The sequence below is a fragment of the Onychostoma macrolepis genome, chromosome 06 (genome assembly GCF_012432095.1).
Source record: "Onychostoma macrolepis isolate SWU-2019 chromosome 06, ASM1243209v1, whole genome shotgun sequence".
Taxonomy (NCBI): domain Eukaryota; kingdom Metazoa; phylum Chordata; class Actinopteri; order Cypriniformes; family Cyprinidae; genus Onychostoma; species Onychostoma macrolepis.
Genome location: NC_081160.1, coordinates 29,626,950 through 29,638,144, shown reverse-complemented (window position 1 = coordinate 29,638,144; position 11,195 = coordinate 29,626,950). Strand labels below are relative to the sequence as shown.

At 35.3% G+C, this 11,195-nt stretch overlaps 1 long non-coding RNA gene across 1 annotated transcript; it reads right to left on the bottom strand.

Moving 5' to 3' along the window:
- Positions 1 to 7,295: 7,295 nt before the first annotated feature.
- LOC131542943 (uncharacterized) lies at positions 7,296 to 11,189 on the bottom strand. Its single transcript, XR_009271828.1, has 3 exons — positions 11,127 to 11,189; positions 8,927 to 9,070; positions 7,296 to 7,411 (listed from the first exon to the last, which is right to left on the bottom strand). It is a non-coding gene; the product is annotated as an uncharacterized LOC131542943 (long non-coding RNA).
- Positions 11,190 to 11,195: the final 6 nt, after the last annotated feature.

Sequence of the window (11,195 nt, the reverse complement as noted above, 5' to 3'; positions counted from 1 at the left end):
TGACACTCAGTTTCTGTTAATAAAAAATATTAAAAACAAGCAGCTTTGTTATGTTTGTCATAATTACAGCAGAACATAGTGGTGGAAATTATGTATATTAACTTATATGAAGGGCCTTTGAATATTTTGTTAGATAACAGAGGGCCCTAAAGTCAAAAAGTTAGAGAACCACTGTATTGAATCTAAAGTCGAAAGATTGTGATACCAATTTCCTGGACAGAGGTGTCCTTTTACTTTCCCAATCATCCACAATTTTCTATCCACGTTTTTATGCAAATTTTGAGAAAAATGCTGCATGAAAACACCAAAAATTTCAATGATGCACATTAAAAAAAGTGACTTTGCAAGTCATTTGATTGAATAATTCACTCTGAATCATTGAATCCATGGATCAGTATCGCTGCACAGGATGTCAAATTTGTAATTCTTTTACTTTTCAAATTTTAAGCCACAGTCACCACCTAGCAAACATAATACACTAAACCCATAGGCAAAAACTGCTCCCACTTACTTTAGAAAATCTAGTTAGCAGGAGTTGGTTGGTTTGGGCTGCGCTCAATAGTTGGCAAAGATTCTCCCTGGTAAGCAAACGTCTTCAGAAAGACTCTTTTTAGTTTTCTGGAGACGGCTCCCCGTCATAATTTTTGAACAAACGAAGCAAAGAAAACAAAACGTCAAAAACCACAATTTACTGCCGCTGCCCTTTAAAAGGCTCTCTCTGTTCTGGCCAGCAGCGGCTCAGCGTTTACACTCAATTTCTACTTCTGGATGGCAGGACAGTAAGATATCTCTCTGTCATTCTCAACTGAGGAGCCAGTTGTGTTCATTTACGAGCTCTTCGCCTCCCGAACCCTGCCTGACATCACTCGCTAGTTCAACTTTACTATACCAATGCGTCATTTACTCAAGTGTGGCGTTTTATTATCAGAAGTGCTATTAGATGAGAAAGAAGTCTCCTTGCAGTTTATAGGCCTTGGGTAAGAGTTTTAGAAGTTGGTAGAACAAAAATATGGGCATTTGTTATGCAACCACGTGAGAAAAGAAGGAACAGCAAGTCGCCTGAAGGTTTAACTGAGCTATTAAATAACTCACCATATTGTTAGTAGCCTATTTAGAGGGGCTGCGCTCTTGTTTTGGAGTTTAAATTACCATTCAGGGTATGAAATGGGGATCTGGTACTTAAAGGGGGGTATCGAGTAGCTCAAGCCCTCCTGTTATAGCCCCTAAACTGGCCTGCTTGATGTCTTCTCCTCTGGAACAGCATTGTCCCACGTCGGCATAATGTTAGTGTTGCATTTGGGAGCTGTTTGCTGCCACTGTAAAGAGTCAGATGGGACATTCAATGAAAAACAGGCAGCGGTAATAAAATAGCAACTAAACAAGGAGCCACTGAGTAGCGTTGGCCTCCTGCAGCGCTGCAGGGAGCAGAGTGCAACTCAGATGCCCACAGCCAAACCAGAGCATGTCTACAAACTGTAAACAGATGCGTGCCATTGTATATTGCGTTTAAGAGGGTCGAGAGTGGATTGTTTAATTGTTTATTCATAACCTGGCAACAACATGGAGATAATATATAAAAATAAAAACGGTCAGGTTGTGAACTGTAAAAAATGTTTTTCGAAGTTGTAAATAAGTTGACTTAACTTAAAAAAATTGAGGAAACCCGTTGCCTTAAAATTATTAATTAAATAATAATAAAAAATAAAAAAAGTTACTTGACAATTCACTTAACTTTTTATTATTATTATTATTATTTACTTAATAACTTTAAGGTAACGGGTTTCCTCGATTTTTTTAAGTTAAGTCAACTTTCACTTTTTACAGTGTAGAGGTTAACTTGAGTCAAATGACTGCATGTGTGAAAACTTACCCCGTAGTGTACTGACAAACATGTACTAGCATGTAGTCAGTGTGGTCATTATTCACACATGAATTCATATGACTCATGTCGTAGTTAAGGTTAGTTCTTGATTAATACATGTATTAACTCATCATTAGTTCATGTTAAAGTAATATTTAATTTAAATATTAGTACAGGATTTTTCGTGTACTGTTATTGTAAAATGTTACCTTTTTTACAAATATTTTGTGTAGTACAGTGTAGGAACAATCATATGAAAAAAAAAATCATAAATGCCTTTTGCACTTGGCTCTATAGTGAAACATCCCTTACTACAAAACTCACCATGGTAACTACTGTTTTTCTAAAATACCAAGCAATTGTTATTGCTACCAAAACCTAAATAAATTAACATTAGATATTCTTTAAACAGAGTTTGACGCTTTCAGAATCTTTCTGTCATTGTTTAATTTATTTTTATGACAGTGGTGACTAATACTGAGTTACCACAGTTTTATTGTAGTAACTAGACCTGAAACTGTGGTATTTGGGCGGAAAGTATGGTTGCCAAAGTCAATTTTTCAAGGAGCTGAAAAATCTCTCCAAACCACAGTTTATGCCAAAAACGCCACCATACGGTTATTGTAATACTGTAAAACCATAGTAGTTTAATATGAGATGTTCTTCAAACAGAGTTTATTTTTTCATGAAAGAGGTGAGTAATACCAAGTTACCACTGTTTTCTTTTTCATATATTAACTCTAATATTGTATTTTAGCACAGTTTTTTCCTAAATATGTTGGTGTCTCTAGTAAATCATATGTCCATTTGATAAGTTAATCATATCAAGACTTTATTAGGCTATGCTATATTGTGGTAGTACGTCAATGATTTATAGACGCTGATAAATTGTTGAGCGTTTCATTAGTCACACGCCTCTCAACAGCACTTAACTTACACCTCGTGCATTACATGCGCTTTCACAAATAGGCCTGTTATGCTTCGCAATTAGCACTGAGTGAGTGTTGCACAGCTTCGGGCAACGCGTCAGATCTGGCGGTCTCTCTGAGGCCCTTAAACCCTGCGCAGTTGTTATTGTGTTACCAAATACATGAAAGATATGAGGTCAGCGCTGTGTGTTGTGTACAGGCCCGCAGCGGCTGCCAAGCAAAACACGCGTGGCCGTGCCACCGTTTAGTCCAAGCTAAGCGACGCATACATGTTCCCGCCAGCGCTGTCGACTCGCATTGCTGAGGTTTTCAGCACCAAACTCTGTTAATTGATTCTCTGTAGAGTAATTGTGTGATATACAATTTCGCGGCGAGATGTTGGAGTAATTGGTCGTGTTGGAGCGGCTGTTGGCAGGCCGTCGCGCTTTCAGGGAAAATTAGTGTGTGAGAGTGAGAGAAAAGTATTTTATGCGCTGAAATGCCCTAATCATTGTGTCGAAAATTAGCCTTAAAATGCAGAGGATGGTGCAACTGGAAAACATTAAAATCACTGTTGGTTGGCTATTCAGGATTTATTCTTGATCAGCCTGGTTTTCAGCGGTGTGTGAGCACCGATGGCAGGTCAGTGTCTCTCAGATGTGGTTTTTATTATGAAGGGTGTTTATGACATGTCTTTCCACCTAAGCATGACAGGCCGCACGCCAGGAAACTCTGAACAAATGCATCCTTTGCTTTGTTTCTTTCTCATTCAGTGTACAACTGAATAGCAACATGTGTGAGGCCTTAGTGTCTTCACCCATGCTGCTATTCTGTAGTTCACTTGAGGCAAGTTTACTATATGAAAAATGTTTATTTACATACATTCTGGAATTTTATTTTTTATTTTTTTGTAAACAAACTACCACTTTTTTATGTTTTTGAAACATAACTTGACTTTTAGAAGTTGAAACATAAATTGACTTTTATGCTTTTAATCAAAAATAAAGAAAGAACAGTAATATTGTGAAATATTATTATAATTTAAAATACTGTTTTTTTATTTGAATATATTGTAAAATATAATTTATTCATTTGATGCAAAGCAGAATTTTCAGCATCATTAGTGCAGTCTTCGGTGTCACATGATCCTTCAGAAATCATTCTAATATGCTGATTTGCTGCTCAAGAAACATTTTTTATTTTCATTGTTGAAATATAAGTTGTCTGAACCATGATAATTTTGTAAATATAGAGTACATATTAATGTCTTTACTGTCACGTTTGGTCAATTTAATGTATCCTAGCTAAAAAAAAAAAAAAAAAAAAAGTAATATAAAATAAAATCAAAATACTGAAACGCGTCACTGATTCGATTTAGCAAGTACCAATCTGCCCTGTGTTTCCCAAAAGCATTGTGAGTCTCAAGTAGATTGTAGAAACCACTGGCATCAATTATCTCTACAATCAGTTTTCATTGCTTTATAGAAAATTACACTGAAGTTGCATGGCAAAAAAATTTGATAGATATCTGATTTATCTCCACTTTTGAAAGTGGCCAAGACCAGAATTAAAAATGTGACATAGATGCCACATTTAACTGTGATATGAACACAGCCGTAGTCTCGATCTAGTGTGGGTAGATAAGAGGTGAAACGTCGCATTTATACCACCTCTAAAAATAATAATAAAGCCCCAGTGCCACATAGCTGAGCAGTACCCTTATATACTCACTTGGGAAACTGGGTGGACCTAAATGACCTTTGCAGTCAACTGAAACCCATAGCACTCCAAGATTCAACAAGGCATGTTGTGAGTAGCTCTAGTGTCAATACTGGCCCTGCCAAACATCCTCACCATAACTTTGGCCAACCTTACACAGCATGCCGAGTTCCGAGATTTGACTTGCAAGAGAACGTTGGAATTGTTTGCCAGTGTTTTGCTGTTTATGATGCCCTGGGGCGATTGTTTTGAGAGCTATAAACTAATGCAAATTTAATTTGAAATCAACCAATTAAAGAAGTATTAGGGCCCGTGCTAACCTTTCTTCACCTCGCACCAACGGTTCGAGAGGGAATGTAGATTCTTGGCGTTTCTCAACCTTTCCAAGTTTCCTTTTTAGTGTGAAATATTCGAGATAGCCGTGATGTTGCTCGCCTCAACCCTGCATGACTAAGAACAAAGCTATGCCATTGCTCACGACTAATTTTCCTCTTGCTCAGCTGGTGGAGATACCGAAATCACTTACTGATAAAATGTATATGTTCAATGTTGCTTTAGTGTCTGAAAACGAAAATTAATATAATGTATACATGTTTATGGGCTTGCAATCCATGGCTATTAATCTGTCTAGATCCTGGTCCTGGGAAAACTGTATGTTATTAAAAGTCATAGTAATACATTCAAGTTGAACACAGTGTGTAAAGATCAAAGAACAAAGATACATAAGATTGATCAAAAGCAACAATAAAGTCATTTAGAATGTTACAGAATACTTCTATTTCATAGTAGATGTCCTTTTTTAAATTCTAAATGAAAGAATCCTGAAAATGTATCATGGGTTCCACAAAAATATTAAACGGCCAACTGTTTTCAACACTGATAAAAATCATATAAAAATATTTCTTGAGCAGCAAATACAATGATTTCTGGAGGATCATGTGACACTGAAGACTGGAGTAATGATGCTGAAAATTCATATTAAAATTCATATGTTTTAACATGTTTTTTTCATCAAATAAATACAGGCTTTGTGAGCATAAACATTACATTCTTTCAAAAAAACAAACAAACAAACAAAAACAACAACATTAAATATTCTTACCAACCTCAAACTTCTGAACAGTAGTGTATTTCCAAGTGAAGTAGGATTTTCAGCAAGAATATTTTTGGCTGATCTAACGTTATCATTTGGGAATTGATTGGATTGTGAAACTGGCTCTTAAAGATTAGAAGGAATTCATAACATTATCTTATTGCATTTTGATCTCATTTAAAAAGAAACTTTTTTAATTCGCAATTATGTGCACCGATGAATAGTATTAAAATGAATAATGTAGGGTAAATAAGGTTTATTTTGTAGACAGTAAAGGACACCACTTTAGCAATGCCAAGGTCATGGGTTCGATTCCCAGCGAATGTATGAACTGAAAAATGCATAGTTGAATGCAATGTGCCTGCCAAATGCATAACTGTAAATGATCAAATATATCTTGATCAAACAGGCCTTTTTACCAATGCAACTGTAAGCAGTGAATAAAAATAAAAGGCCTTTTTTGTTCATGCTAACAACTTCATTAAGCTGCGCCGACATGTGCAATCAATTTTATAATTTGCGAGTATCACATATACGACAGCACATTTAAATCAGTGTTAAAGCAGCTTCGGTACAAGTTTATCCAGCTGTAGTTTGTTATGCTAATTTGTTAACACAGCTGTCAAGAACAAGATGTTCAGTGGTAACACTTGTTTGATTGTTTACATCAGCAGTGACAAAAAGAATCCATTTGAAAGCACTTCTAGAATGAAATCGCCAACCTCTGAACTCAGGAAATCTTTCCTTGTGGGCACCTCCACCCTACCTCACTACGCCACTTTATGGTGGGGGTTTATTTTTCTAAGGCTAAACTTTACACACAGGGCAGCTAATTAGGCCCGGGTTTGTTGTTTCACCTACGTCTGTGTCACATGAGTGAAATATAATGATATGTGCTGACCCTTCAACTTCGCATGTGTTGAGTTCTGCCTTTTTATGATATGTGCAACTGGACTTTATGGAGAAGGTCACGGTTTTATCTGCAAATTTCATTATCTCAGATGACAAAACATGATTGGTTTGGTATCTTTGTTGTTGATTTTGGCTTCAGGGTTTTTAGATAACTACAATAAAAGCCACATTTTTAGAAAAGTACTTCAGTCAAGTTAAAAAAAAAATCGATGTACACTTAGGACAAGTCAACATTTGTGAAACTGTGATGTTCCCTTAAAGCGGACCAAGCTGTAGCAACAGGCTTTTCATGCTTTTATGACTTGTAACCGACTGTAGACACCATATATTTACATATTTCCTAGTTCCTGTGTGGTCTGCAAACCTTATAGCCCAAATGACGCATTTCTGGGTGATTCAGGAGCTAAATACTGGAGAAAGAAATATATACTTGTATAGGTAAAAACTTATGTAGAAAATATTAACATGCTTCAACTCATTGTGAATGTTTGAGTAATGGACTAATCCTGCAGAAAAGAGCACATTTGAAGCTTATGTATTGACATTTGCTGTGCATGATTGGTCAATATTTTCCTTGCCTTGTTTCCAAACCTTGTCGCCAGTCTGTCCTTCATGCCAAATTGACATACCAACAACGTGCACACACACTTGACACACTTCGACTCTCACACACACACACACACACACACACACACACACACACAGACATCCATGGCTTGACTAAGCGAGATGGTCGTTGCACATGGACCAACACTTCTTATTTATAGCTCTCTTTCCCATGGTTTTTCTCACAGGAACGGGAGCAGAGCAGGAATCGAATGTTTCCTCTCCTGTCTTCATCAATCACTCCTTATTAATCCAAACATGCTGGAGAAAGCAGCCCTCGCTTCACTTGAGGAAAAAGGCCCATTTTGTTTTCTGAAAGAAAAAATGTCCTCATTGAGTCGAGCTGAGTTTAGAATGAACCCTCTCAAGGAATCAATGGGTTAAGAGAGGTTAAGGTACAACAGTGCAACTGTGAGAGAAATGTGAATCCAGGTGAGAGATTCATGGATAAATTTGTTAAACTTTGTGTGTGAATCATCCCACAACTCCTCGTGCTACTAAAATGAATGAATCAGACTTACGGTTTGCAATCAAATTTACAATAAAATGGGTGAAAAAAATCCTCTGGCAACCACCCACAACACCTTAGTGCTGTGGTTTTTGTGCAAACTTTTACGAAGGTAAATGCCACTGTAAAAACTATACTTTTGGATCATTATCTTTAGGTGTCTTTTCAATTGTGAACAGTGTATGAAATATGTTTTGAAATGCATCATGGAAGTAACTATGAGATGAATGAAAAAGTCACATGTATGAGGGAAAAAAAAATCATAAATGCAAGAAATAAACAGTTAGATACAAATTCACATTCTGAGATATAAAGTCACAATTCCAAGAGAAATAAAGATGCAGAAGCAAATGTAAGATTAAGTTGCAAGTGTGTGATACAAACTGTAAGATCTGTAAGTCAACATTAGAAATAGTCACATTTACGGGAAACAAAGTCGCAAATATAAGAAATGAAGTTGCAAATGTCAGAAATATGCAATTATGAGTAATAAAGTCAAAAACTTATGATTAAGTTGCAGTTATATAGAAATATAAAGTCACATCTGTGAGATATAAAGTTGCAAATGCAAGAAATACTCATACACGATATAGTCATAATTATAAGACATAAAGTCACAAATGTAATAATTTAAGTTAAAAACATGATAAATAGTCAAAATTATGAGCAATAAAGATGTAAATGTAAGTTTAAGTTCCAGTTGTACGAAACAGTCACATTTTGAGAAATTGTGACATTGTGAGATATAATTATGAAAAAAGTCAAAATGCAATAATTAAAGTAAAAAATGTGAGAAATAGATGCAATTCTGAAAGATGCAAATGTATGATTAAGTTGCAGTGGTGTCAAATTTTGAGAAATTGTTACATTGTGAGATATGTCTAATTTGTGAGATATCATATGTGAAATAAAGTTACAGATGCAATAATTAAAGTGAAAACTGAGAGAAATAGTCACAATTACAAGAAATAAAGATGCACATATGAGAAATACAGTCATAAACATAAGTTGCAGCTGAGTCACATTTTAAGAAATAAAGTCAGTGAAATATAGCAAGTCATAACTGAAATATAAAGTTGCATTTATGAGAAATAAAGTTTCAAATGTAAGAAATTAAGTTGCAAATAGATGATTGTCATGATATAAAATTCGAGAAATAAAGTAACAATAACTCTTTTTTTACTCTGAGGCATAAACGGGCTTCAGAAGTTTTTTGACCTTGAGTGAAGCACTAATTCTTTAATAATGAGCTGTATATTGGTCATAGGTCTTACACAAATTACATTTAATCTGTGCAGAACCAAAACTGCTGTACTCACATCACTGTGCCGCATGACTTCACCCAACTGCTTGCTTGTTTTTTCAGGGATGGGTGACATAGGGATGAACAACATTCAGGCAGTTCCTCAAGAGGCCAGCTATAATACTACCATGTTACGGCCCCCCTCACCTCCTCCTGTTTCCTAAAGACATAAAGGTGCAGCAGTGAAAGCTAGACAAATATTTCACTGGTAATAACGGTGACATTCTCTTTCCTGAGTTCAGAGTGAAGAAACAGAGGGACTTGTGACATTTAAGTTAAAACTCCACAGCTATGAGGAAGAACCTCTCACCTAGCATAAACAGTCACTCGGAAAGCGACGCAAAGACAACTCAAACATTACCTCATCCACTCCCTGCTGTGAAAACATCCCTACTTCAAAGCGCCTGAGTGTTTTTGGTCCTTTTACGTGTGTGCCATACAGAGGAGGAGGGGGGGTGGGGGGTGGCTCTGTGTATTATTTTTCTTAATCGTTCATGCAGAAGGTGCATTACATATTTTTGTGATTTTTGGATGTAGCCAGGCAGGAAGTTGCCTCGATGCCCGGATGACTTTGAACAATTAGTGGACGCAGCAATGCTTAGTCTTGCGTACTTTGTGGCTCAGGAGCTGTGAAGCCAGATACTTATTCAACATTAATCTTTAGAACGGACTAGAGCCAGCCATTCGTCATCTCGACTGATGTGATTTCTCTGTTTAGCTGCCTGCCAGCAGCACGCCACTGTCTGACGACATCAAGCAGTTCACCTGTCGCTGCCAAAATGCTAACATCCCTCTGCAATGCAGTTTAGTCACAAGGACAAAAAAGTTTTTGTTCACATAATATACAGTATGTGTGTATGTACAGTGTATATTTATTATGTATATATAAATACACACACATACAATATATCTTTTGAAAATATTTACATGTATATATTTATATTCATATAATTTAAATTATATATAAATATTTTTAATATATAAACATAACACTTTTTTCTTAAATATATACATGCATGTGTGTGTGTATTTATATATACATAATAAATATAAACAGTACACTCATATATGTTATGTAAACAAAAACAACATTTAACATATATAATATATAATATTAATGTAAAAATGGAACAGCATGCTTATGTACTTCTAAAAATGTATAAAAGAAAAAAATGATCATACTAAATTGTATTATTTTTTAATGATTTAAAACTACCCATAGCTGACAAATGGGTAAAACCTAGTGGTTTGAAGGATAGTGGTAAAGAATTAATATTACAGTTAATTAGATTTGGGGGCTGAACTGTGATCTGTAAGACGAGTTTTATAATGTCATCTAATGATTCTAGTTCTAAATATACTGACAAGATTTTTTGGTACACAAACTATAGATACACGGAATTGAATTTTAGCGGAGGTCTTGTAAATCATGGTAAAAATGTATGATAGTCATTATTTTTTACTCAGGAAAAAAATAAATTAAAAAGAACATATGCTAATGTATATTAAAAAAATTAAAGCTGCATTAAATTTGTATTGTTTTGATCTTTGAAACACACTTTAATCTTTGATACATATATGTGTGTTTAAATACATTTTCAAAATAAAATGGGAACTGCGTTTTGTTAAATGTCAAATACATTTTTTCATTACATAATTTATGTACTTAGTATATATAATAAGTATAGCTACAATAGTAGATGTCATACGGCACAAAAATACCTACAAGTACCATGGTACTACAAGGTATTTTGGACATGTACCATGGTAATACTATAGTATTCTTTTAAAGATATAGTCCACCCCATAAAGAAAATTCTGTCATCATTTACTCACTCTCAAGCTATTACAAACCTGTATGAATTTCTTTCTTCTGCTGAACACAAAAGAAGATATTCTCTCAGTTGCAAGATGCATTTTGAGTAAATGATGACAGAATTTTAATTTTTTTTTTTTGGGTGAACTACCCCTTTAAGTATGTTTGAGTATGTGGTACTGGCACAGTACTTTTGTAAGTGTAGTTAGCTGGTCTACTCTAAAACATGATTAAAGTATTTGTTACATGTTGTGACTTTTTACCATGGTATAGGGCGGTCCAGTAGCAAAGTAGTGCAAACGCAAAAACTAAATTAATATATTGAATTCTCAGGGGCAAGACTAGAAGAGAGAAATATGAGTTTATTTCTCATAAACTCAAAGCAATAATATATTCTTACTTTGTGAGGCTTTTACTGCCAAACATGGTTCGTCCATCAGCGGAACTATATTCCACAGCTCTGATTTCC